The 26,005-nt window shown below is 44.8% G+C and overlaps 1 protein-coding gene across 1 annotated transcript in view; it reads right to left on the bottom strand.

The window, feature by feature from the left end:
• Positions 1-26,005, bottom strand: part of LOC138677392 (uncharacterized) — a 66,643-nt gene that overhangs the window by 24,665 nt on the left and 15,973 nt on the right. The gene's annotated exons all lie outside the window — the stretch shown is intronic.

Raw genomic sequence — 26,005 nt, 5'->3', positions numbered from 1 at the left:
TTTCAAGACATATTGTACTTCATGTTAGTGGTAACATTTCTTCGATATTACTTGCGATTATTTATGAAAAAAACAGAAATATGGCGAACATTTTTAAAATTTTGCAATTTTCAAATTTTGTATTTTTATGCCCTTAAATCAGAGAGATATGTCACGAAAAATAGTTAACCCCTTAAGCCCCGAGGGTGGTTTGCACGTTAATGACCGGGCCAATTTTTACAATTCTGACCACTGTCCCTTTATGAGGTTATAACTCTGGAACGCTTCAACGGATCTTGGCGATTCTAACATTGTTTTCTCGTGACATATTGTACTTCATTTTAGTAGTAACATTTATTCGATATAACTTGCGTTTATTTGTGAAAAAAACGGAAATTTGGCGAAAATTTTGAAAATTTCGCAATTTTCCAACTTTAAATTTTTATGCCCTTAAATCACAGAGATATGTCACGCAAAATACTTAATAAGTAACATTTCCCACATGTCTCCTTTACATCAGCACAATTTTGGAACCAAAATTTTTTTTTTGTTAGGGAGTTATAAGGGTTCAAAGTTGACCAGCAATTTCTCATTTTTACAACACCATTTTTTTTTAGGGACCACATCTCATTTGATGTCATTTTGAGGGGTCTATATGATAGAAAATACCCAAGTGTGACACCATTCTAAAAACTGCACCCCTCAAGGTGCTCAAAACCACATTCAAGAAGTTTATTAACCCTTCAGGGGTTTCACAGGAATTTTTGGAATGTTTAAATAAAAATGAATATTTAACTTTTTTTCACACAAAATTTATTTCAGCTCCAATTTGTTTTATTTTACCAAGGGTAACAGGATAAAATGGATGCCAAACATTGTTGTACAATCTGTACTGAGTACGCTGATACCCCATATGTGGGGGTAAACCACTGTTTGGGCGCATGGCAGAGCTCGGAAGGGAAGGAGCGCCATTTGACTTTTAAATGCAAAATTGACAGGAATTGAGATGGGACACCATGTTGCGTTTGGAGAGCCACTGATGTGCCTAAACATTGAAACCCCCCACAAGTGACACCATTTTGGAAAGTAGACACCCTAAGGAACTTATCTAGATGTGTGGTGACCACTTTGACCCACCAATTGCTTCACAGAAGTTTATAATGCAGAGCCGTAAAAATAAAAAATCATATTTTTTCACAAAAATGATCTTTTCGCCCCCAATTTTTTATTTTCCCAAGAGTAAGAGAAGAAATTGAACCTCAAAAATTGTTGGCCAATTTGTCCTGAGTACGCTGATACCCCGTATATGGGTGTAAACCATTGTTTGGGCGTATGGCAGAGCTCGGAAGGGAAGGAGCGCCATTTTACTTTTCAATGCAAAATTGACTGGAATTGAGATGGGATGCCATGTTGCGTTTGGAGAGCCCCTGATGTGCCTAAACATTGAAATCCCCACAAGTGACACCATTTTGGAAAGTAGACCCCTTAAGGAACTTATCTAGATGTGTGGTGAGCACTTTGACCCAACAAGTGCTTCACAGAAGTTTATAATGCAGAGCCGTAAAAATAAAAAATCATATTTTTTCACAAAAATAATCTTTTCGCCACCAATTTTTTATTTTCCCAAGGGTAAGAGAAGAAATTAGACCACAAAAGTTGTTGTGCAATTTGTCCTGAGTGCGACGATACCCCATATGTGGGGGTAAACCACTGTTTGGGCGCATGGCAGAGCTCGGAAGGAAAGGAGCGCCATTTGACTTTTCAATGCAAAATTGACTGGAATTGAGATGGGACGCCATGTTGCGTTTGGAGAGCCCCTGATGTGCCTAAACATTGGAACCCCTCACAAGTGACACCATTTTGAAAAGTAGACCCCTTAAGGAACTTATCTAGATGTGTGGTGAGCACTTTGACCCAACAAGTGCTTCACAGAAGTATATAATGCAGAGCCGTAAAAATAAAAAATCTTATTTTTTCACAAAAATGATCTTTTCGCCCCCAATTTTTTATTTTCCCAAGGGTAAGAGAAGAAATTAGACCACAAAAGTTGTTGTGCAATTTGTCCTGAGTGCGACGATACCCCATATGTGGGGGTAAACCACTTTTTGGGTGCATAGCAGAGCTCGGAAGGGAAGGAGCGCCATTTGACTTTTCAATGCAAAATTGACTGGAATTAAGATGGGACGCCATGTTGGTTTGGAGAGCCCCTGATGAGCCTAAACATTAAAAACCCCCACAAGTGACACCATTTTGGAAACTAGACCCTCTAAGGAACTTATCTAGATGTGTTTTGAGAGCTTTGAACCCCCAAGTGTTTCACTACAGTTTATAACGCAGAGCCGTTAAAATAAATTTATTTTTTTTTCGCAAAAATTTTTTAGCCCCCAGTTTTGTATTTTCACAAGGGTAACATAATAAATTGGACCCCAAAAGTTGTTGTCCAATTTGTCCTGAGTACGCTGATACCCCATATGTGGGGGGGAACCACTGTTTGGGCGCATGGCAGAGCTCGGAAGGGAAGGAGCGCCATTTGGAATGCAGACTTAGATGGATTGGTCTGCAGGAGTCACGTTGCATTTGCAGAGCCCCTGATGTACCCAAACAGTACAAACCCCCCACAAGTGACCCCATATTAGAAACTAGACCTCCCATGGAACTTATCTAGATGTGTTGTGAGAACTTTGAACCCCTAAGTGTTTCACTACAGTTTATAACGCAGACCCGTGAAAATAAAAATTCTTTTTTTTTTTCACAAAAATGATTTTTTAGCCCCCAGCTTTGTATTTTTACAAGGGTAACAGAATAAATTGGACCCCAAAAGTTGTTGTTCAATTTGTCCTGAGTACGCTGATACCCCATATGTGGGGGGGAACCACTGTTTGGGCTCATGGCAGAGCTCGGAAGGGAAGGAGCGCCATTTGGAATGCAGACTTAGATGGATTGGTCTGCAGGCGTCACGTTGCATTTGCAGAGCCCCTGATGTACCCAAACAGTAGAAACCACCCACAAGTGACCCCATATTGGAAACTAGACCTCCCATGGAACTTATCTAGATGTGTTGTGAAAACTTTGAACCCCCAAGTGTTTCACTACAGTTTACAACGCAGAGCCGTGAAAATAAAAATCCTTTTTTTTCCCACAAAAATGATTTTTAGCCCCCCAAATTTTTATTTTCCCAAGGATAACAAGAGAACTTGGACCCAAAAAGTTGTTGTCCAATTTGTCTCGAGTACGCTGATACCCCATATGTTGGGGTAAACCCCTGTTTGGGCGCACGGGAGAGCTCGGAAGTGAAGGAGCACTGTTTTACTTTTTCAATGCAGAATTGGCTGGAATTGAGATCGGACGCCATGTCGCGTTTGGAGAGCCCCTGATGTGCCTAAACAGTGGAAACCCCCCAATTATAAATGAAACCCTAATCCAAACACACCCCTAACCCTAATCCCAACTGTAACCCTAACCACACACCTAACCCAGACACACCCCTAATTCTAATCCCAACCCTAATCCCAACCGTAAATGTAATCCAAACCCTAACCCTAGCCCCAACCCTAACCCTAACCCTAACCCTAACCGGAAAATGGAAATAAATACATTTTTTTTAATTTTATTATTTTTCCCTAAGGCTAGGTTCACATTGCGTTAGGGAAATCCGTTTAGCACTAGCGGATTGCGCTAACACAATGTCTTTTTAGGTGTCGTGTTTAGTGGTCGCGTTAACGTCCCCGCTCTGGAAGATCGGGGATCGGACCTCGGGCGCGCCGCGGACGCTGCAAGCAGCGTCTGAGGCGCGCCACAAAAGAATGGCACCTTGCTAGCGCGAGCCGAAAATGGGACGCTCTAGCGATGCGCTACACCTGAAAATCACATTGCTGTCAATGGTTGTGCTAACGGACCCGTTGCACGGCGTTAATTGTGACATTTTCGCCGTGCAACGCTGTCCGTTAGCGTTAATCCATTAACGCAATGTGAACCTAGCCTAACTAAGGGGGTGATGAAGGGGGGTTTGATTTACTTTTATAGCGTTTTTTAGCGGATTTTTATGATTGGCAGCCGTCACACACTAAAAGACGCTTTTTATAGCAAAAAAGTTTTTGCGTCTCCACATTTTGAGACCTATAATTTTTCCATATTTTGGTCCACAGAGTCATGTGAGGTCTTGTTTTTTGCGGGACGAGTTGACGTTTTTATCGGTTACATTTTCGGACACGTGACAGTTTTTGATCGCTTTTTATTCCGATTTTTTTGTGAGGCAGAATGACCAAAAACCAGCTATTCATGAATTTCTTTTGGGGGAGGCGTTTATACCGTTCCGCGTTTGGTAAAATTGATGAAGCAGTTTTATTCTTCGGGTCAGTACGATTACAGCGACACCTCATTTATATCATTTTTTTTATGTTTTGGCGCTTTTATACGATAAAAGCTATTTTATAGAAAAAATAATTATTTTGGCATCGCTTTATTCAGAGGACTATAACTTTTTTATTTTTTTGGTTATGATGCTATATGGCGGCTCGTTTTTTGCGGGACAAGATGACGTTTTCAGAGGTAACATGGTTATTTATATCCGTCTTTTTGATCGCGTGTTATTCCACTCTTTGTTCAGCGTTATGATAATAAAGCGTTGTTTTTTGGCTCGTTTTTTTTTTTTTTTTCTTACGGTGTTCACTGAAGGGGTTAACTAGTGGGCCAGTTTTATAGGTCGGGTCGTTACGGACGCGGCGATACTAAATATGTGTACTTTTATTGTTTTTTTGTTTTTTTTTTATGTAAAGAAATGTATTTATGGGAATAATATTTTTTTTTTTCTGCTTTATTTAGGAATTTTTTTTTTATTTTTTTTTTTACAAGTGTGGAAATTTTTTTTTTTACTTTTTCACTTTGTCCCAGGGGGGGACATCACAGATCACCGATCTGACAGTGTGCACAGCACTCTATCAGATCGGTGATCTGACATACAGCCGGGCAGGATTAGAGCTGCAGCTGCAGCCTGCTCCTGACCCGGAAGTGCTCCCTGCAGGACCCGGATGCAGCCCGGCGGCCATTTTGGATCCGGGGACTGCAGGGAGAAGACGCTCGGTACACGGTGAGCACATCACCGTGTACCGATCGTCTCAGGGAAGCCCGCAGGGAGCCCCCTCCCTGCGCGATGCTTCCCTGCACCGCCGGCACACCGCGATCATCTTTGATCGCGGTGTGCCGGGGGTTAATGTGCCGGGAGCGGTCCGTGACCGCTCCTGGCACATAGTGCCGGATGTCAGCTGCGATAGGCAGCTGACACCCGGCCGCGATCGGCCGCGCTCCCCCCGTGAGCGCGGCCGATCGCATATGACGTACTATCCCGTCCATGGGAATTAAGTCCCAGGTCACCTGGACGGGATAGTACGTCATATGGGATTAAGGGGTTAATACATATCATTTCCCACATGTCTGCTTTACATCAGCACAATTTTGGAAACAATTTTTTTTTTGTTAGGGAGTTATAAGGGTTAAAAGTTGACCAGCAATTTCTCATTTTTACAACACCATTTTTTTTTAGGGACCACATCACATTTGAAGTCATTTTGAGGGGTCTATATGATAGAAAATAATGAAGTGTGACACCATTCTAAAAACTACACCCCTCAAGGTTCTCAAAACCACATTCAAGAAGTTTATTAACCCTTTACGTGCTTCACAGGAACTGAAACAATGTGGAAGGAAAAAATGAACATTTAACTTTTTTTGCAAACATCTTAATTCAGAACCATTTTTTTTATTTTCACAAGTGTAAAAACAGAAATGTAACCATAAATTTTATTATGCAATTTCTCCTGAATACGCCAATACCCCATATGTGGGGGTAAACCACTTTTTGGGCGCACCGCAGAACTTAGAAATGAAGGAGCGCCGTTTGACTTTTTCAATGCAGAATTGGCTGGGATTGAGATCGGACGCCATGTCACGTTTAGAGAGCCCCTGATGTGTCTAAACAGTGGAAACCCCCCACAAGTGACCCCATTCTGGAAACTTGACCCCTTAAGGAACTTATCTAGATGTGTGTTGAGCACTTTGAACCCCTATGTGCTTCACAGAAGTTTATAATGTAGAGCCGTGAAAAAAAAAAATCGCATTTTTTCTACAAAAATGATCTTTTTGCCCACAAATTTTTATTTTCACAAGGGTAACAGGAGAAATTAGACCACTAAAGTTGTTGTGCAATTTCTCCTGAGTACGTCGATACCCAATATGTGGGGGTAAACCACTGTTTGGGCGCACCGCAGAGCTTGGAAGAGAAAGAGTGCCGTTTTACTTTTTCAATGTAGAATTGGCTGGAATTGAGATCGGACGCCATTTTGCGTTTGGAGAGCCCCTGATGTGCCTAAACAGTAGAAATCCCCCACAAGTGACACCATTTTGGAAACTAGACCCCCCATGGAACTTATCTAGATGTGTGGTGAGAACTTTGAATGCCCAAGTGCTTTACAGAAGTTTATAATGCAGAGTCGTGAAAATAAAAAATATTTTTTTTTCCACAAAAATGATTTTTAGCCCCCAAGTTTTTATTTTCACAAGGGTAACAGGAGAAATTGGACTGCAATAGTTGTTGTCCAATTTATCCCCAGTACGCTGATGCACCATATGTGGGGGTAAACCACTGTTTGGGTGCACGGCAGAGCTCGGAAAAGAAGGAGCGCCGTTTTGGAATGCAGACTTTGATAGAATGGTCTGTGGGCATTATGTTGCGATTGCAGAGCCCCTAATGTACCTAAACTGTAGTAACCCCCCACAAGTGACCCCATTTTGGAAACTAGACCCCCCAAGGAACTTATCTAGATGTGTGGTGAGAACTTTGAATGCCCAAGTGCTTCACAGAAGTTTAGAATGCAGAGTCGTGAAAATAAAAAATATTTTTTTTTTCACAAAAAAGATATTGTAGCCCCCAAGTTTTAATTTTCACAAGGGTAACAAGAGAAATTGGACCCCGGAAGTTGTTGTCCAATTTATCCCGAGTACGCTGATGCCCCATATGTGGGGGTAACCCACTGTTTGGGCGCACGGCAGAGCTCAGAAGGGAGGGAACACCATTTGACTTTTTGAGCGCAAAATTGGCTGTCGTGTTTGGAGACCCCCTGATGTACCTAAACAGTGGAAACCCCCCAATTCTAGCTCCAACCCTAACCCCAACACACCCCTAACCCTAATCCCAACCTGATCCATAATCCTAATCACTAACCCTAACCATAATCACAACCCTTACCCCAAAACAACTCTAATGTCAACCCTAACCATAACCCTAATCAATACCCTAAATCCAACACACCCCTAATCCTAATCTCAACCCTAACCTCAAACCTAACCCTAATCCCAATACACCCCTAATCACAACCCTAACCTTAACCCTAATCCCAAACCTAACCCAAAACCCAAGCGTAACCCTAATGCCAACCCTAACACTAATACCAACCCTAATCCAAACCCTAACCCTAATCCCAACTCTAATCCTAACTTTAGCCCCAACCCTAGCCCTAACTTTAGCCCCAACCCTAACCCTAGCCCTAAGGCTACTTTCACACTTGCATCGTTTGGCATCCGTCGCAATCCGTCGTTTTGGACAAGAAACGGATCCTGCAAATGTGCCCGCAGGATGCATTTTTTGCCTATAGACTTGTATTGCCGACGGATCGTGACGGATGGCCACACGTCGCGTCCGTCGTGCACTGGATCAGGTGTGTTTTGGTGGACAGTCGGCACAAAAAACCGTTCAATGAAACTTTTTTTGTACGTCGCATCCGCCATTTCTGACCGCGCATGCGTGGCCATAACTCCTCCCCCTCCTCACCAGGACATAGATTGGGCAGCGGATGCGTTGAAAAACTACATCCGCTGCCCACGTTGTGCACAATTTTCACAACTTGCGTCGGTATGTTGGGCCGACGCATTGCGACGGCCCCGTACCGACGTAAGTGTGAAAGAAGCCTAACCCTAAATTTAGCCCCAACCCTATCCCTAAATTTAGCCCCAACCCTAACCCTAAATTTAGCCCCAACCCTAGCCCTAACCCTAACCCTAGCCCTAACCCTAGCCCTAACCCTAGCCCTAGCCCTAGCCCTAACCCTAACTCTAACCCTAGCCCTAGCCCTAACCCTAGCCCTAACCCTAGCCCTACCCCTAACCCTAACCCTACCCCTAACCCTAACCCTACCCCTAACCCTAATTTTAGCCCCAACTGCTGTTCTCCTGCCGGCCGGCAGATGGAGACAGATGGCGGGCGCACTGCGCATGCGCCCGCCATTTTCTTCTGCCGGCGGCCAGGAGGAGCAGCAAGAGGATCCAGGGACACAGGTGAGTATTGTAGGGCCCCCGAATCCCCCTATTTCTCTCATGCGATCACATCAGAGGACAGAGAATTACACTTTACTTTTTTTTTATTTTTTTTTTATTGCGGTCGCCGGTAAACAGTTTATTACCGGTGATCGCAAAACAGGGGTCGGTAAAACCGACCCCGATCATGCTCTTTGGGGTCTCGGCTACCCCCAGCAGCCGAGACCCCAAAGATTCTCGCGGGGCCGGCCGGCGGGCGCACTGCGCATGCGCCCGCCATTTTGAAGATGGTGGCGCCCACCGGGAGACACGAGGAGCATCGGGGGAGATAGGTGAGTATTGGGGGGCTACCTGGGACCCCTTTTCTCTGTCCTCCGATGTGCGATCACATCGGAGGACAGAGAAATTAAAAAGAGATCGCGTTTTTTTTTTTGCGATCGCCGGTAAACGGGTAATTACCGGCGATCGCAAATGCGGGGTGGGTTAAAAAACCCCCGAATCATGTTCTCTGGGGTCTCGGCTACCCCCGGCAGCCGAGACCCCGGAGAAAATCCGACTTTGGGGGGCGCTATTCACTTTTTCCACAGCGCCGTTAATTAATGGCGCTGTGGTTTAAGTACCCTTAGCGGCCGCCGTTAAAAGGCGTATCGGCGGTCGCTAAGGGGTTAAGTACCTAAAAAAGAAAACTCATGCCACAAAAAAACAAGCATCATACAGCTCCATCGATGAAAAAATAGAAAATGTATGGCTCTAAAAACTATTTTTGTTATGCAAAAGCAGAAAAATATGGTAGTCACTAACAGAATAAGATAAACATGTTATTTATGCTAAGCGGTAAAATCAAAACCCAAGAAAAAAATTATGGCATTGCTGTTTTTCTTTCCATTCCAAAACTGCAAAAACTATATCTCATTTTTTAAAGTACGTATACTTGTTAAAGAAAACATTTTAAATTCTATAAAAGGAAGTTAAATGTTATCCATTATGAGGCTTTCTGCTGTTTTGACATCTCGAGGGCTCTGCAACTGTGACGTGCCACCCAAAAGCTATTCCAACAAAATCTGTCCTTCAAAAGATAAATAACGCATCTATGACAACACTGCATTTTATCTTCATTAACCAGACCTCTATTTTCAGTAAGCCAGGAGTCATAGACACGCTTTCTTCAGCGCTGCTCAAGGTGTGCAGAGCGGCAGTGGAGAAAATCTCTCTTAGCAGAAGACTTCATCCACTATAAGTTCATGCTCAAAACCTGTAACTCTGCCCTTTATCTGGCCAAACAATCCTACTTCACCACCCTCATCACCTCACTATCCAACAACCCAAAATGACTTTTTTAAACCTTAAACTCCCTCCTGAAACCTAAAGTACATGCCCCCATCTCCAATCTCAGTGGTGAGGATCTGGCCACTTATTTCCTAGAAAAAATCAACCACATCCATCAGGATATCTCAGCCCAATCTCCTCAGAGCCTGAATCCCCTTCCCAGCTGCACCTCAAGCTCACTAGACATCTTTGAGCCTGTTTCAGAAGAAGAAGTTTCCAAGCTCCTCACTTCTGCTCGGCCTACAACCTCCAATAGTGACCACATTTCTTCACCTCTCCTGCAGTCTCTCTCACCAGTGGTCACCACTCACCTGACTAAAATATTTAACCTCTCTTCAGGTATCTTTCCCTTTTCATTTAAACATGCCATCATTACCCCTTTACTTAAAAAGCCATCCCTGGACCAGAACTGCACGACTAACTACAGACCTGTCTCTAACCTTTCCTTCATCTCTAAACTCCTGGAACGCTTGGTCCACTCCCGTCTAATCCGCTATCTCTTGGATAACTTTCTTCTTGACCCCTTACAATCTGGTTTCCGCTCTTTACACTCCACTGAAACTGCCCTCACTAAAGTCTCCAATGATCTAATAACAGCTAAATCCAAAGGTCATTGCTCCCCGCTGATTCTCCTGGACCTCTCTGCCGCATTTGATACTGTGGATCACCAGCTCCGCTCTATAGGCCTCAAGGACACAGCCCTCTCCTGGTTCTCCTACTACCTCTCTGACCGCTCCTTCACTATCTTTTGCCGGCTCCTCTTCCTCTCCTCGTCCCCTTACTATCGGGGTTCTGCAGGGCTCAGTCTTGGGCCCCTCCTCTTCTCTCTATACACTGCCCCTATTGGACAAACAATCAGCAAATCTGGGTTCCAGTACCATCTCTATGCTGACGACACCCAATTATACACTTCTTCCCCCGACATCACCCCTACCCTAATTCAAAATACCAAGGATTGTCTGTCTGCTGTCTCTAACATCATGTCCTCCCTCTATCTGAAACTAAATCTCTCCAAAACTGAACTACTTGTGTTCTCCCTTCTACAAACTCACTTTACCCAACATTGAAATTACCCTGGAGGTTTCAACCATAACTCACAAACAGCATATCCGCTGTCTTGGGGTGATATTCGACAACGAACTTTCCTTTACTCCCTATATCCGATCACTCACTCGCTCCTGTCACCTGCATCTTAAAAACATCTCTCCCTCCCCCACACCACCTCCTCACTTCGCCCCTTGTCAGTCGGTGTTCCTCAAGGCTCTGTTCTAGGACCCCTACTCTTCTCCATCTACACTTTCGGCCTGGGACAGCTCATAGAATCCCACGGTATGCAGTACCATCTCTACGCTGACGACACGCAGATCTACCTCTCCGGACCTGACCTCTCCTCCTTGCTTACCAAAATCCCGCACTGTCTGTCTGCCATTTCAGCCTTCTTTTCTGCTCGCTTTCTACAACTGAACATGGACAAAACAGAATTCATCATCTTTCCCCCATCTCACTCTACCCCTCCACCAGACCTATCCATCAATGTCAATGGCTGCTCACTATCCCCAGTCCCACACGCCCGGTGCCTCGGGGTGATCCTCGACTCTGCCCTCTCTTTCAAGCCACATATCCAAGCCCTTGCCTCCTCCTGTCGTCTCAAACTCAAAAATATTTCCCGGATCCGTGCTTTCCTTGACCGCAACACTGCAAAAACGCTAGTGCATGCCCTTATCATCTCCCGCCTCGACTACTGCAACCTCCTACTCTCTGGACTCCCCTCTAGCACTCTGGCACCACTCCAATCCATCCTACACTCTGCTGCCCGACTAATCCACCTGTCCCCCCGCTATTCCCCAGCCTCTCCCCTGTGTCAAGCCCTTCACTGGCTTCCTATCGCCCAGAGACTCCAGTTCAAAACCCTCACACTGACATACAAAGCCATCCACAACCTGTCTCCTCCATACATCTGTGACATGGTCTCCCGGTACCTACCTACACGCGACCTCCGATCCTCCCAAGACCTCCTTCTCTACTCCCCTCTCATCTCTTCTTCCCATAACCGCATCCAAGACTTCTCCCGTGCTTCCCCCATACTCTGGAACTCTCTACCCCAACACATCAGACTTGCGCCTACCATAGAAACATTCAAAAAGAACCTGAAGACTCATCTCTTCCGACAAGCCTACAGCCTGCAGTGATCCTCAACCTACTGAACAGCCGTACAGCCAGCTCTTCCCTCTCCTAGTGTATCCTCACCCACCCCCTGCAGACTGTGAGCCCTCGCGGGCAGGGTCCTCCCTCCTTATGTACTCGTGTGCCTTGTTATCTGCTCATGTTTAATGTATTTGTCTATATTTGCCCCGTATTCACATGTAAAGCGCCATGGAATAAATGGCGCTATAAAAATGTATAATAATAATAATAATAATAATAATAATCTCCAGAATCCAACCTTTTCTCACCTTTGAAACTGCTAAGACTCTTGCTGTCGCTCTTATTCATTCTTGTCTGGACTACTGCAACTCTCTTCTGATCGGTTTCCCTCTTTCCAAACTTTCTCCTCTCCAACCCATCTTGAATGCGGCAGCCAGGGTCATATTTCTGTCCAGTTGCTTCACCGATGCCTCCATCTTGTGCCAGTCATTACACTGGCCACCCATTCGCTACAGGGTCCAGTATAAACTCATCTCTTTCACCCACAAAGCTCTCCACAGTTCTGCACGCCTTATATCTCCTCTCTCATCTCCGTCTATCGCCCTACATGTGCCCTCCGTTCTACAAATGACCTAAGACTAACATCCCCCGTAATCCGAACCTCACACCTCCGTCTCCCAGACTTCTCTCGTGCTGCGCCAGCTCTCTGGAATGCACTTCCCCAGACGATCAGACTGATACCTAGCCCCGACCTATTCAAGCGCGCTTTAAAAACCCATCTCTTCAAACAAGCCTACCACATCAACTACTCAGTAAACTAACTTTGTCCTGTTCCCTCCTTCCAAATATTATCTGCATGTGAATCTGCACCCTACTATTAATCTGTCTGCACACCCTCCATGCACACGATAACTGCACTTAATACTTGACTATTGCACTTAAACACACAGGCTGATGACCGGATCATGCAGCTTTATATGAAAATCCCTATTTATTATAATTGCCAGACCTGAAACAAGCACTTTTCACCTATTGTGTCCCCCCATTTCCTTGTAGATTGTAAACTTGCGAGCAGGGACCTCACCCCTAATGTCACTGTTTAAATTGTCTTAACTTGTACTTAATTTATTGTCTGTACATGTCCCCGCTTAATTGTAAAGTGCTGCGGAATATGTTGGCGCTATATAAATAAAAATTATTATTATTATTATTATTATTATTATTATTATGTGTTGACTTTTGAATTTATGTGGTTTTTTTTCTTCTGTTGGTCAAGAGACTGAAATGTTGACTGTTCTTTTAGGTTAAATTGATATTTGTAAATTTATGAATGGTTGTTAATTACCTCGTATATCAGCTCCTTCAGTTTATTGTACTGTTACCTTTGCAAAACAGAGACTCAGGGTCACTGAACAATATTTGCTGATATAGTTAATGCACATTATACCAGGCGACGCAGTTTGTTGACTTGCAAACATTGAAAGATAGATTAAATAAAACAAAGAGACTTAATCTCCTTACCCCTTTCCCTTTACCTGTGAATAATGACTTGAATAACAGCTGTGAACTTTAAAAAGTAGAATATGCATCTGTAACAAGATACATGCAGACATCAAAGATATCCAGAGTGCCAAAGAACTAGAGACCCTTTGCAAATCCACAGCCAGGAACACTCTACAGCAGGGGTGTCAAACTGCATTCCTCGAGGGCTGCAAACAGGTCATGTTTTCAGGATTTCCTTGTACTGCACAGGTGATAATTTAATCACCTTCACACATAATGATTACAGCACCTTGTGCAATGCTAAGGAAATCTTGAAAGCACGCATGGTTTGCGGCCCTCGAGGAATGCAGTTTGAGACCCCTGCTCTACAGGACAGCAGCCAAAGTATCATGACTCCATTAGGAGGGACACAGTTTTGACATTCTACATGATGCTGTGATGTTAGTCACTTCTCACGGCCAAGCCATGAGTCAAAGTGGTCAAGGAGTCCAAGGTCAGGAGCCAGGAGGGTACATCATAAACAGAAGGAAGAGACAAAATCGTAGTCAGGTAAAGTTCTGAGGTCAGAGTACCGAGAGGATAACAGATAAGAGGTGAAAGGATTAAACAGGCGGATGGTCAAAACAAAGTCCAAAGTCAGGTAACAGATCAAGCATAAAGAACTCAAGGCACAGACCTCACAGGCCTGATGTATGTCTGACAGTGTCCTGCTGCAGCCCCTGCTTTCTGTCTTCCCCCTGCTTCCTGGCACTTGGCACCTTAAGCACCTTAAAATTGGTTCCAAAGACTGATTTGTCCTCTCAGTCTGTGAATTGGCTTCAGGATGACAAGCAGATGAAAAAGACAAATCAATCCCTAGTTTACTGCAAAAAGTTTTCCTAAATTTAGAGATACATTGTACTCCCCTATCAGATATAATGTTAAATGGAATTCCATGTAACCTTACAATATGAGAAATAAACAACACGGAGAGTGTCTCCGCATAAGGTTATCCTGACAAAGGAACAAAATGAGCTTGTTTGCCGAATAGATCAACTACCACCCAGATAACAGTCTTCCCATCAGATAGAGGTAAATTGGTAATGAAATCCATGGAAAAATGAGTCCATGTACTTTCAGGAATAGGCAATGGAGCCAATTCCCCAGCCTGCTGGCTATGACTGACTTTGGCGCATGCACAGACTTCACAAGCAGATACAAAATCTTTAATATCATTTTGCATGGTTGGCCACTAAAAAGGTCTTGCAACGACTTTCCTTGTGGCAGTAACCCCAGGATGACCACTTAAAAAGGACTCATGAAATTCCTGTAACACCGGTAATCTTAGGTACACAGGAACAAATAATTTAGACCCTGGGGAAGTGGAAGAAGCCAAAGACTGGGTTTTACGAATCTCCTCTTCCAGCTCCAAGGTCACCATGGACACCACAATACCCTGAGGAATAATGGAGGATGGAGGTTCTGGAAGAGAAATGGAATCTAGGCTACAAGATAAAATGGCAGCTTTCACATTCTTTTGACCCTGGCCTGAAAGTAATAGAAAATTTAAACTGAGAGATAAACAAGGACCATCTGGCCTGTCTAGGAGTTAACCTTTCAGCTGCTTGAATGTAAGCTAAATTCTTGTGATCGATGATTACTTTAATTGAATGAACAACCACTCAAAAAAATGCCTCCATTCCTCATAGGACAATTTGACAGAATGTAACTCTGGATTCCCAACATCATAATTTCTCTCCGCCAGTGAAAATTTTTTTAGAAAGAAAAGCACATGGACACAGGTTAGTCAGAGTTTTGGGACCCCTGCGATAAGACTGCCCCCCACTCCGTTCTCCAAAGCTTCCACCTACACAATGAATGTTTTGGAGATCGGGTTGGATCAGAATGGGTGTGGACATAAAATACACTTTTAATCTTTCAAAACCTTGATAGCACCTGGTGACCAAACCCTGAAATTTGCCCCCTTACATGTAAGGACTAGTAATGGGCGAGCATTAAAATACTCGGGCGCTCGTTGCTCGGGTCGAGCAAATTGGAGTACTCGGGTACTCGTCCAGAACAACGAGCTCAATGTAAGCCTATGGGAGACCCGAGTATTTTTACCGCGATCCCCCTGGGGGTCCTATTAAGGTCTAAAAATGTCTGAAAATGATGGAAACACTGCTCAAATGACACAGGGACCTCATGGGGATCGCCCCTGGAAGCATTCTTGACTTCTGGTTCACAGCTTTAATCATTTTTTCTGAGATTCATGCCATTTTCCCCGATGCCACAAAAAACACATGAAAACAAAACCAAAATAAGTTTTGCTTGGAAATATGTCAAGGTACATCCTTTGCAGGTTAATGACTTGCCTGTAAGGCCAAATATTTCACCACAGACCGAAAATTTCCTCCCCCACTTAGGCTTAGCTCAGATGTTGCATTTTGGAAGCGTTTTTCAACTTTAACATTGCTTTTAACCACTACAAATGCATTCACTGGGAAATGTCATTGTAACATTTAACACCCCTAGCTGGCCATGTGGTGTGTGACACATAAGCAGACCCAAATTGTTTCATTTACGAAGGAAGGACTCTTAAAGTCACAGGGCCTATTTTTACTGGTGCATCAGGCCGCATTAATCTTCTTAAAGGGCCATTATGAAACAGTGGGTCTCCTAAGCTGTTGTAGCCTAGGCTGAGTGTATGGGCTGCTAAGAATTACGACTCACAATACCCCTTTCACAAGATGTCCAGGAGGACCTCCTGAAAAAAATGTTGCATTGAATGCAAGGCCTGCCCTGCTACCAATTCATATGCACCCCAATAAGCCTTGGAAACCACATAGTGGATGGGCCCAGGAAAATCCACTTCACAATATGCATTTTGTGCTCCATACTCCTTTGTTTTATACATTGAAAGGAAGGCTAGCCCTGCTGCATAGTCATGCACCCCATTAGGCCTTGGAACCTATATACTGGATGGGCCCATGAACATCCACTGCACAATATGCATTTTGTACTCCCGTACTCCTTAGTTTTATACATTGGCAGGAAGGCGAGCCCTGCTGTATAGTCAGTCATATGCACCTCATTAGGCCTTGGAACCCACATAGTGGATGGTGTTGTGAATTCTGTTGTCAGGCTCCCTCCTGTGGTCATGAATGGTACTTCGGCTGGTTCTGTCCATGGACTTTCTCTGGTGCCTGTGGGTGTTTCTGAGTTTCCTTCCACAGGTGACGAGGCTAATTCGTTAGTGGGCTGCTCTATTTAACTCCACTTAGATCTTTGCCCCATGCCAGCTGTCAATGTTGTACTATGGCTCTAGTTCGCTCCTGGATCATTCTGAGTTCCTAATCCTCCAGCAGAAGCTAAGTTCCCCTGTGCTATTTTGCTTGTTTGATATTTTTTCTGTCCAGCTTGCTTTTGTCAATATTGCCTTGCTTGCTGGTAGCTCTGGGACGCAGAAGGGGGGCCTCCCGCACCGTGAGTCGATGCGGAAGGTATTTTTCCCTGCACTCTCTGCGTGGTCTTTTGTAGGTTTTTGTGCTGACCGCAAAGTAACCTTTTCTATCCTCGGTCTGTGTTTGTATTTTCTTCTTACTCACAGTCATTATATGTGGGGGGCTGCCTTTTCCTTTGGGGAATTTCTCTGAGGCAAGGTAGGCTTTGTTTTTCTATCTTCAGGGCTAGCTAGTTTCTTAGGCTGTGCCGAGTTGCATAGGGAGCGTTAGGCGCAATCCACGGCTATTTCTAGTGTGTTTTGATAGGTTTGGGGATTGCGGTCAGCAGAGTTCCCACGTCCCAGAGCTCATCCTTATTATCTGTAACTATCTGGTCCATTATTTGTCCAAACCACCGGATTATAACAGTACAGCTGGCCAAAAGTATTGATGCATCTCAATAGAGGGATAAATGAAGCTCTGAGACCATTTTTTTTTCTTTGCAGCGTGTTCTGTCTCACTTTTCCCCTTTACCTCTGGGTGGTTCAGAACACAGGTGTAGACATGGACATTCAAGGTCTGTCCTCTTGGATGGATAATCTCACTGCAAGGGTACAAAACATTAAAGATTTTGTGATTCAGAATCCGATGTCAGAGCCTAGGATTCCAATTCCTGATTTATTTTTTGGTGATAGATCTAAGTTCTTGAATTTCAAAAATAATTGTAAATTGTTTCTAGCTTTGAAACCTCGCTCCTCAGGTGATCCTGTTCAACAGGTAAGGATCATTATTTCCTTATTACGTGGCGACCCTCAAGACTGGGCATTTTCTCTTGCGCCAGGAGACCCGGCATTGCGTGATGTAGATGCGTTTTTCCTGGCGCTCGGATTGCTTTATGACGAACCTAATTCAGTGGATCAGGCAGAGAAAATCTTGCTGGCTCTATGTCAGGGTCAGGATGAAGCAGAGATATATTGTCAGAAGTTTAGAAAGTGGTCTGTGCTCACTCAGTGGAATGAATGTGCCCTGGCAGCAATCTTCAGAAAGGGTCTCTCTGAAGCCCTTAGAGATGTCATGGTGGGATTTCCCATGCCTGCTGGTCTGAATGAGTCTATGTCTTTGGCTATTCAGATCGATCGGCGCTTGCGTGAGCGTAAAATTGTGCACCATTTGGCGGTATTATCTGAGCATGGGCCTGAGCCTATGCAGTGTGATAGGACTTTGACCAGAGCTGAACGGCAGGAACACAGACGTCGGAATGGGCTATGTTTTTACTGTGGTGACTCCACTCATGCTATCTCCGATTGTCCTAAGCGCACTAAGCAGTTCGCTAGGTCTGCCACCATTGGTACGGTACAGTCTAAATTTCTTTTGTCCGTTACTCTAATTTGCTCTTTGTCGTCCTATTCTGTTATGGCATTTGTGGATTCAGGCGCTGCCCTGAATTTGATGGACTTGGAGTATGCTAGGCGCTGTGGTTTTTTCTTGGAGCCCTTGCAGCATCCTATTCCATTGAGAGGAATTGATGCTACGCCTTTGGCCAAGAATAAGCCTCAGTACTGGACCCAATTGACCATGTGCATGGCTCCTGCACATCAGGAGGATATCCGTTTTTTGGTGTTACATAATCTGCATGATGTGGTCGTTTTAGGGTTACCATGGCTACAGGTCCATAATCCAGTATTGGACTGGAAATCTATGTCTGTGTCCAGCTGGGGTTGCCAGGGGGTACATGGTGATGTTCCATTTTTGTCAATTCCGTCTTCTACTCCTTCTGAAGTTCCGGAGTTTTTGTCGGATTATCAGGATGTATTCGATGAGCCCAAAGCCAGTGCCCTACCTCCTCATAGGGATTGCGATTGTGCAATTAATTTGATTCCTGGTAGTAAGTTTCCTAAGGGCCGATTGTTCAATTTATCTGTGCCAGAACACGCCGCTATGTGGAGTTATATAAAGGAATCCTTGGAGAAAGGCCATGTTTGCCCATCGTCATCACCGTTGGGAGCAGAGTTCTTTTTTGTGGCCAAGAAGGATGGTTCTTTGAGACCTTGTTTTGATTACCGCCTTCTTAATAAAATTACAGTCAAATTTCAGTATCCTTTGCCGTTGCTGTCCGACTTGTTTGCTCGTATTAAAGGGGCTAGTTAGTTTACCAAGACAGACCTTCGAGGGGCGTATAATCTTGTGCGTATTAAACGGGGCGATGAATGGAAAACAGCATTTAATACGCCCGAGGGCCATTTTGAGTACCTGGTGATGCCATTCGGGCTTTCCAATGCTCCATCAGTGTTTCAGTCTTTTATGCATGACATCTTCCGAGAGTACCTGGATAAATTCCTGATTGTGTATTTGGATGATATTTTGGTCTTTTCGGATGATTGGGAGTCTCATGTGAAGCAGGTCAGAATGGTGTTCCAGGTCCTTCGTGCTAATTCCTTGTTTGTGAAGGGGTCAAAGTGTCTCTTTGGAGTTCAGAAGGTTTCATTTTTGGGGTTCAATTTTTCCCCTTCTACTGTCGAGATGGACCCTGTTAAAGTCCAGGCCATTCATGATTGGACTCAGCCGACATCTGTGAAGAGCCTGCAAAAGTTCCTGGGCTTTGCTAATTTTTATCGTCGCTTCATCGCTAATTTTTCTAGTGTTGCTAAACCGTTGACTGATTTGACCAAGAAGGGTGCTGATGTGGTCAATTGGTCTTCTGCGGCCGTGGATGCTTTTCAGGAACTGAAGCGTAGTTTTTCTTCTGCCCCTGTGTTGTGCCAGCCAGATGTTTAGCTCCCGTTTCAGGTTGAGGTTGATGCCTCTGAGATTGGGGCAGGGGCTGTTTTGTCGCAAAAAAGTTCTGATGGCTCGGGAATGAAGCCATGTGCTTTCTTTTCTAGAAAGTTTTCGCCTGCTGAGCGCAATTATGATGTTGGTAATCGAGAATTGTTGGCCATGAAGTGGGTATTCGAGGAGTGGCGTCATTGGCTTGAAGGAGCCAAGCATCGCGTGGTGGTCTTGACAGATCACAAAAATTTGACTTATCTTGAGTCTGCCAAACAGTTGAATCCGAGACAGGCTCGTTGGGCGTTGTTTTTCTCCCGTTTTGATTTTGTGGTTTCGTACCTTCCGGGCTCTAAGAATGTGAAGGCTGATGCCCTGTCAAGGAATTTTGTGCCTGACTCTCCGGGTGTTACTGAGCCGGCAGGTATTCTCAAAAAGGGGATAATTTTGTCTGCCATCTCCCCTGATTTGCGGCGGGTGCTGCAAAAATTTCAGGCTGATAGACCTGACCGTTGCCCAGCAGAGAAACTGTTTGTCCCTGATAAATGGACTAATAGAGTTATCTCTGAGCTTCATTGTTCGGTGTTGGCTGGGCATCCTGGAATCTTTGGTACCAGAGATTTGGTGGCTAGATCCTTTTGGTGGCCTTCTTTGTCACGGGATGTCCGTTCTTTTGTGCAGTCCTGTGGGACTTGTGCTCGGGCTAAGCCCTGCTGTTCTCGTGCTAGTGGGTTGCTTTTGCCCTTGCCGGTCCCAAAGAGGCCCTGGACGCATATTTCTATGGATTTTATTTCGGATCTCCCCGTCTCTCAAAAGATGTCAGTCATTTGGGTGGTTTGTGATCGCTTTTCTAAGATGGTCCATTTGGTACCCTTGTCTAAATTGCCTTCTTCCTCTGATTTGGTGCCATTGTTTTTCCAGCATGTGGTTCGTTTGCATGGCATCCCGGAGAACATCGTTTCGGACAGAGGTTCCCAGTTTGTTTCGAGGTTTTGGCGATCCTTTTGTGCTAGGATGGGCATTGATTTGTCTTTTTCCTCGGCTTTCCATCCTCAGACAAATGGCCAAACCAAACGAACTAATCAGACATTGGAAACATATTTGAGGTGCTTTGTTTCTGCTGATCAGGATGATTGGGTGTCCTTTTTGCCGTTGACTAAGTTTGCCCTTAATAATCGGGCCAGCTCGGCTACTTTGGTTTTGCCGTTTTTCTGCAATTCTGGTTTCCATCCTCGTTTCTCTTCAGGGCAGGTTGAGTCTTCGGACTGTCCTGGTGTTGATAGTGTGGTGGATAGGTTGCAGCAGATTTGGACTCATGTGGTGGACAATTTGACATTGTCCCAGGAGAAGGCTCAACGTTTCGCTAACCGACGGCGCTGTGTGGGTCCCCAACTTCGTGTTGGGGATTTAGTTTGGTTGTCGTCTCGTTATGTTCCTATGAAGGTTTCCTCTCCTAAGTTTAAGCCTCGTTTCATTGGTCCGTATAAAATTTCTGAGGTTATCAATCCTGTGTCATTTCGTTTGGCGCTTCCAGATTCTTTTGCCATCCATAATGTGTTCCATAGGTCGTTATTGCGGTGATACGTGGCACCTGTAGTTCCTTCCGTTGACCCTCCTGCTCCGCTGTTGGTTGAGGGGGAGTTGGAGTATGTGGTGGAGAAGATTTTGGATTCTCGTATTTCGAGACGGAAACTCCAGTACTTGGTCAAGTGGAAGGGTTATGGTCAGGAGGATAATTCCTGGGTTTTTGCCTCTGATGTTCATGCGGCCGATCTGGTTCGTGCCTTTCATTTGGCTCATCCTGGTCGGCCTGGGGGCTCTCGTGAGGGTTCAGTGACCCCTCCTCAAGGGGGGGGTACTGTTGTGAATTCTGTTGTCAGGCTCCCTCCTGTGGTCATGAATGGTACTTCGGCTGGTTCTGTCCATGGACTTTCTCTGGTGCCTGTGGGTGTTTCTGAGTTTCCTTCCACAGGTGACGAGGCTAATTCGTTAGTGGGCTGCTCTATTTAACTCCACTTAGATCTTTGCCCCATGCCAGCTGTCAATGTTGTACTATGGCTCTAGTTCGCTCCTGGATCGTTCTGAGTTCCTGTTGCTCCAGCAGAAGCTAAGTTCCTCTGTGCTATTTTGCTTGTGTGCTATTTTTTCTGTCCAGCTTGCTTTTGTCAATATTGCCTTGCTTGCTGGTAGCTCTGGGACGCAGAGGGGTGCCTCCCGCACCGTGAGTCGGTGCGGAAGGTATTTTTCCCTGCACTCTCTGCGTGGTCTTTTGTAGGTTTTTGTGCTGACCGCAATGTAACCTTTTCTATCCTAGGTCTGTTCAGTTAGTCGGGCCTCACTTTGCTAAATCTATTTCATCTCTGTGTTTGTATTTTCTTCTTACTCACAGTCATTATATGTGTGGGGCTGCCTTTTCCTTTGGGGAATTTCTCTGAGGCAAGGTAGGCTTTGTTTTTCTATCTTCAGGGCTAGCTAGTTTCTTAGGCTGTGCCGAGTTGCATAGGGAGCGTTAGGCGCAATCCACGGCTATTTCTAGTGTGTTTTGATAGGTTTAGGGATTGAGGTCTGCAGAGTTCCCACATCCCAGAGCTTGTCCTTATTATCTGTAACTATCTGGTCCATTATTTGTCCAAACCACCGGATCATAACAGGATGGGCCCTGGAAATTTCACTCATATCTTTTAATGGTATGATGGTTCCCTCTTTGCACAATTATTTACAGGAGAATTTTGCAATTTTATTTAACATGTTTTTAACACTAAGGTTCACATACGGCTTTAAATAAGGCAAATACTTGCAATACAAGGCAATTTTATTGCAAACTACAAAATTCAAGGAATAGTATGATTGAATTGCCTGAGTGCGTACACTTTTGAATGTGTTAACATACACAGGTTAATAAGTACATATAAGAATTAAATAAATGTGATATTACGTATATATGAAGATTAACTACATACAGTATACTTAGATCATCACCAAGAGGCTTTTAACCCCTTAGCGACCGCCGATACGCCTTTTAACAGCGGCCGCTAAGGGTACTTAAACCACAGCGCCGTTAATTAACGGTGCTGTGGAAAAAGTAAATAGCGCCCCCCAGAGTCGGATTTTCTCCGGGGTCTCGGCTGCCGGGGGTAGCCGAGAACCCAGAGAACATGATTCGGGTTTTTTTTTACCCACCCCGCTTTTGCGATTGCCGGTAATTAACAGTTTACCGGCGATCGCAAAAAAAAACCCCGCAATTTCTTTTTAATTTCTCTGTCCTCCGATGTGATCGCACATCGGAGGACAGAGAAAAGGGGTCCCAGGTAGCCCCCCAGTACTTACCTATCTCCCCCGATGCTCCTCGTGGCTCCCGGTGGGCGCCGCCATCTTCAAAATGGCGGGCGCATGCGCAGTGCGCAAGCCGGCCGGCCCCGCGAGAATCTTTGGGGTCTCGGCTGCCGGGGGTAGCCAAGACCCCAAAGAGCATGATCGGGGTCGGTTTTAGCGACCCCTGTTTTGCGATCGCCGGTAATTAACTGTTTACCGGCGACCGCAAAAAAAAAAAAGCTAAGTGTAATTCTCTGTCCTCTGATGTGATCGCACATCAGAGGACAGAGAAATAGGGGGATTCGGGGACCCTGCCATACTCACTTGTGTCCCTGGGTCCTCCTGCTGCTCCTCCTGGCCGCCGGCATCTTCTGGGAAAAAGAAAATGGCGGGCGCATGCGCAGTGCGCCCGCCATCTGTCTCCATCTGCCGGCCGGCAGGAGAAGAGCAGTTGGGGCTAAAATTAGGGTTAGGGGTAGGGTTTTGGTTAGGGTTAGGGCTAGGGGTAGGGGTAGGGTTAGGGGTAGGGTTAGGGGTATGGTTAGGGTTAGGGGTAGGGTTAGGGTTAGGGGTAGGGTTAGGGCTAGGGGTAGGGGTAGGGTTAGGGGTAGGGTTAGGGTTAGGGGTAGGGTTAGGGGTAGGGGTAGGGTTAGGGCTAGGGTTAGGGCTAGGGGTAGGGTTAGGGCTAGGATTAGGGTTAGGGTTAGGGCTAAATTTAGGGTTAAGGTTGGGGCTAAATTTAGGGTTAGGGTTGGGGCTAAAGTTAGGGTTAGGGTTGGCATTAGGGTTAGGGTTTGGATTAGGGTTGGTATTAGGGTTAGGGTTGGCATTAGGGTTACGCTTGGGATTAGGGTTAGGTTTGGGATTAGGGTTAAGATTAGGGTTGTGATTAGAGGTGTACTGGGATTAGGGTTAGGTTTGAGGTTCGGGTTGAGATTAGGATTAGGGGTGTGTTGGATTTAGTGTTTTGATTAGGGTTATGGTTAGGGTTGACATTAGGGTTGTTTTGGGGTAAGGGTTGTGATTATGGTTAGGGTTAGTGATTAGGATTATGGATCAGGTTGGGATTAAGGTTAGGGGTGTGTTGGGGTTAGGGTTGGAGCTAGAATTGGGGGGTTTCCACTGTTTAGGTACATCAGGGGGTCTCCAAACACGACAGCCAATTTTGCACTCAAAAAGTCAAATGGTGCTCCCTCCCTTCTGAGCTCTGCCGTGCACCCAAACAGTGGGTTACCCCCACATATGGGGCATCAGCATACTCGGGATAAATTGGACAACTTCTGGGGTCCAATTTCTCTTGGTACCCTTGTGAAAATAAAAACTTGGGGGCAACAAAATCCTTTTTGTGGAAAAATATATATATATTTTTTATGACTCTGCATTATAAACTTCTGTGAAGCACTTGGGCATTCAAAGTTCTCACCACACATCTATATAAGTTCCTTGGGGGGTTTGGTTTCCAAAACGGGGTCACTTGTGGGGGGTTACTACTGTTTAGGTACATCAGGGGCTCTGCAAATGCAACATAATGCCCACAGACAATTCTATCAAAGTCTGCATTCCAAAACGGCGCTCCTTCCCTTCCGAGCTCTGCCGTGCGCCCAAACAGTGGTTTACCCCCACATATGGGGCATCAGCATACTCAGGATAAATTGGACAACAACTTTAGTGGTCCAATTTCTCCTGTTACCCTTGTGAAAATAAAAACTTGGGGGCTACAATATCTTTTTTGTGAAAAAAAAAATATTTTTTATTTTCACGGCTCTGCATTCTAAACTTCTGTGAAGCACTTGGGCATTCAAAGTTCTCACCACACATCTAGATAAGTTCCTTGGGGGGGTCTAGTTTCCAAAATGGGGTCACTTGTGGGGGGTTACTACAGTTTAGGTACATCAGGGGCTCTGCAATAGCAACATAATGCCCACAGACCATTCTATCAAAGTCTGCATTCCAAAACGGCGCTCCTTCCTTCCAAGCTCTGCCCTGCGCACATCAGGGGCTCTCCAAACGCGACATGTCGTCCGATCTCAATTCCAGTCAATTCTACATTGAAAAAGTAAAACGGCACTCTTTCTCTTCCAAGCTCTGCGGTGCACCCAAACAGTGGTTTACCCCCACATATTGGGTATCGACGTACTCAGAAGAAATTGCACAACAACTTTAGTGGTCTAATTTCTCCTGTTACCCTTGTGAAAATAAAAATTTGTGGGCAAAAAAATCATTTTTGTAGAAAAAATGCGATTTTTTTTTTCACGGCTCTACGTTATAAACTTCTGTGAAGCACATGGGGGTTCAAAGTGCTCACCACACATCTAGATAAGTTCCTTAAGGGGTCTAGTTTCCAAAATGGTGTCACTTGTGGGGGGGTTTCCACTGTTTAGGCACATCAGGGGCTCTCCAAACGCGACATGGCGTCCAATATCAATTCCAGCCAATTCTACATTGAAAAAGTAAAACGGCGCTCCTTCACTTCCAAGCTCTGCGGTGCGCCCAAACAGTGGTTTACCCTCACATATGGGGTATCGTCGTATTCAGGAGAAATCGCACAACAACATTTGTGGTCTAATGTCTCCTGTTACCCTTGTGAAAATAAGAATTTGTGGGCGAAAACATCATTTTTGTGTAAACAAAAGCGATTTTTTATTTTCACGGCTCTACGTTATAAACTTCTGTGAAGCACTTGGGGGTTCAAAGTGCTCACCACACATCTAGATAAGTTCCTTAAGGGGTCTAGTTTCCAAAATGGTGTCACTTGTGGGGAGTTTCCACTGTTTAGGCACATCAGGGGCTCTCTAAACGTGACATGGCGTCCGATCTCAATTCCAGCCAATTCTGCATTGAAAAAGTCAAACGGCGCTCCTTCACTTCTAAGTTCTGCGGTGCGCCCAAAAAGTGGTTTACCCCCACATTTGGGGTATTGGCGTATTCAGGAGAAATTGCATAACAAAATTTATTGTTACATTTCTGTTTTTACACTTGTGAAAATAAAAAAATGGTTCTGAATTAAGATTTTTGCAAAAAAGAGTTAAATGTTCATTTTTTCCTTCCACATTGTTTCAGTTCCTGTGAAGCACGTAAAGGGTTAATAAACTTCTTGAATGTGGTTTTGAGAACCTTGAGGGGTGTAGTTTTTAGAATGATGTCACACTTGGGTATTTTCTATCATATAGACCCCTCAAAATGACTTCAAATGTGATGTGGTCCCTAAAAAAAAATGGTGTTGTAAAAATGAGAAATTGCTGGTCAAA

Source organism: Ranitomeya imitator, chromosome 4 (assembly GCF_032444005.1).
Source record: "Ranitomeya imitator isolate aRanImi1 chromosome 4, aRanImi1.pri, whole genome shotgun sequence".
In the NCBI taxonomy this organism is placed as follows: domain Eukaryota; kingdom Metazoa; phylum Chordata; class Amphibia; order Anura; family Dendrobatidae; genus Ranitomeya; species Ranitomeya imitator.
This window is presented reverse-complemented; position numbering and strand designations above follow the sequence as displayed.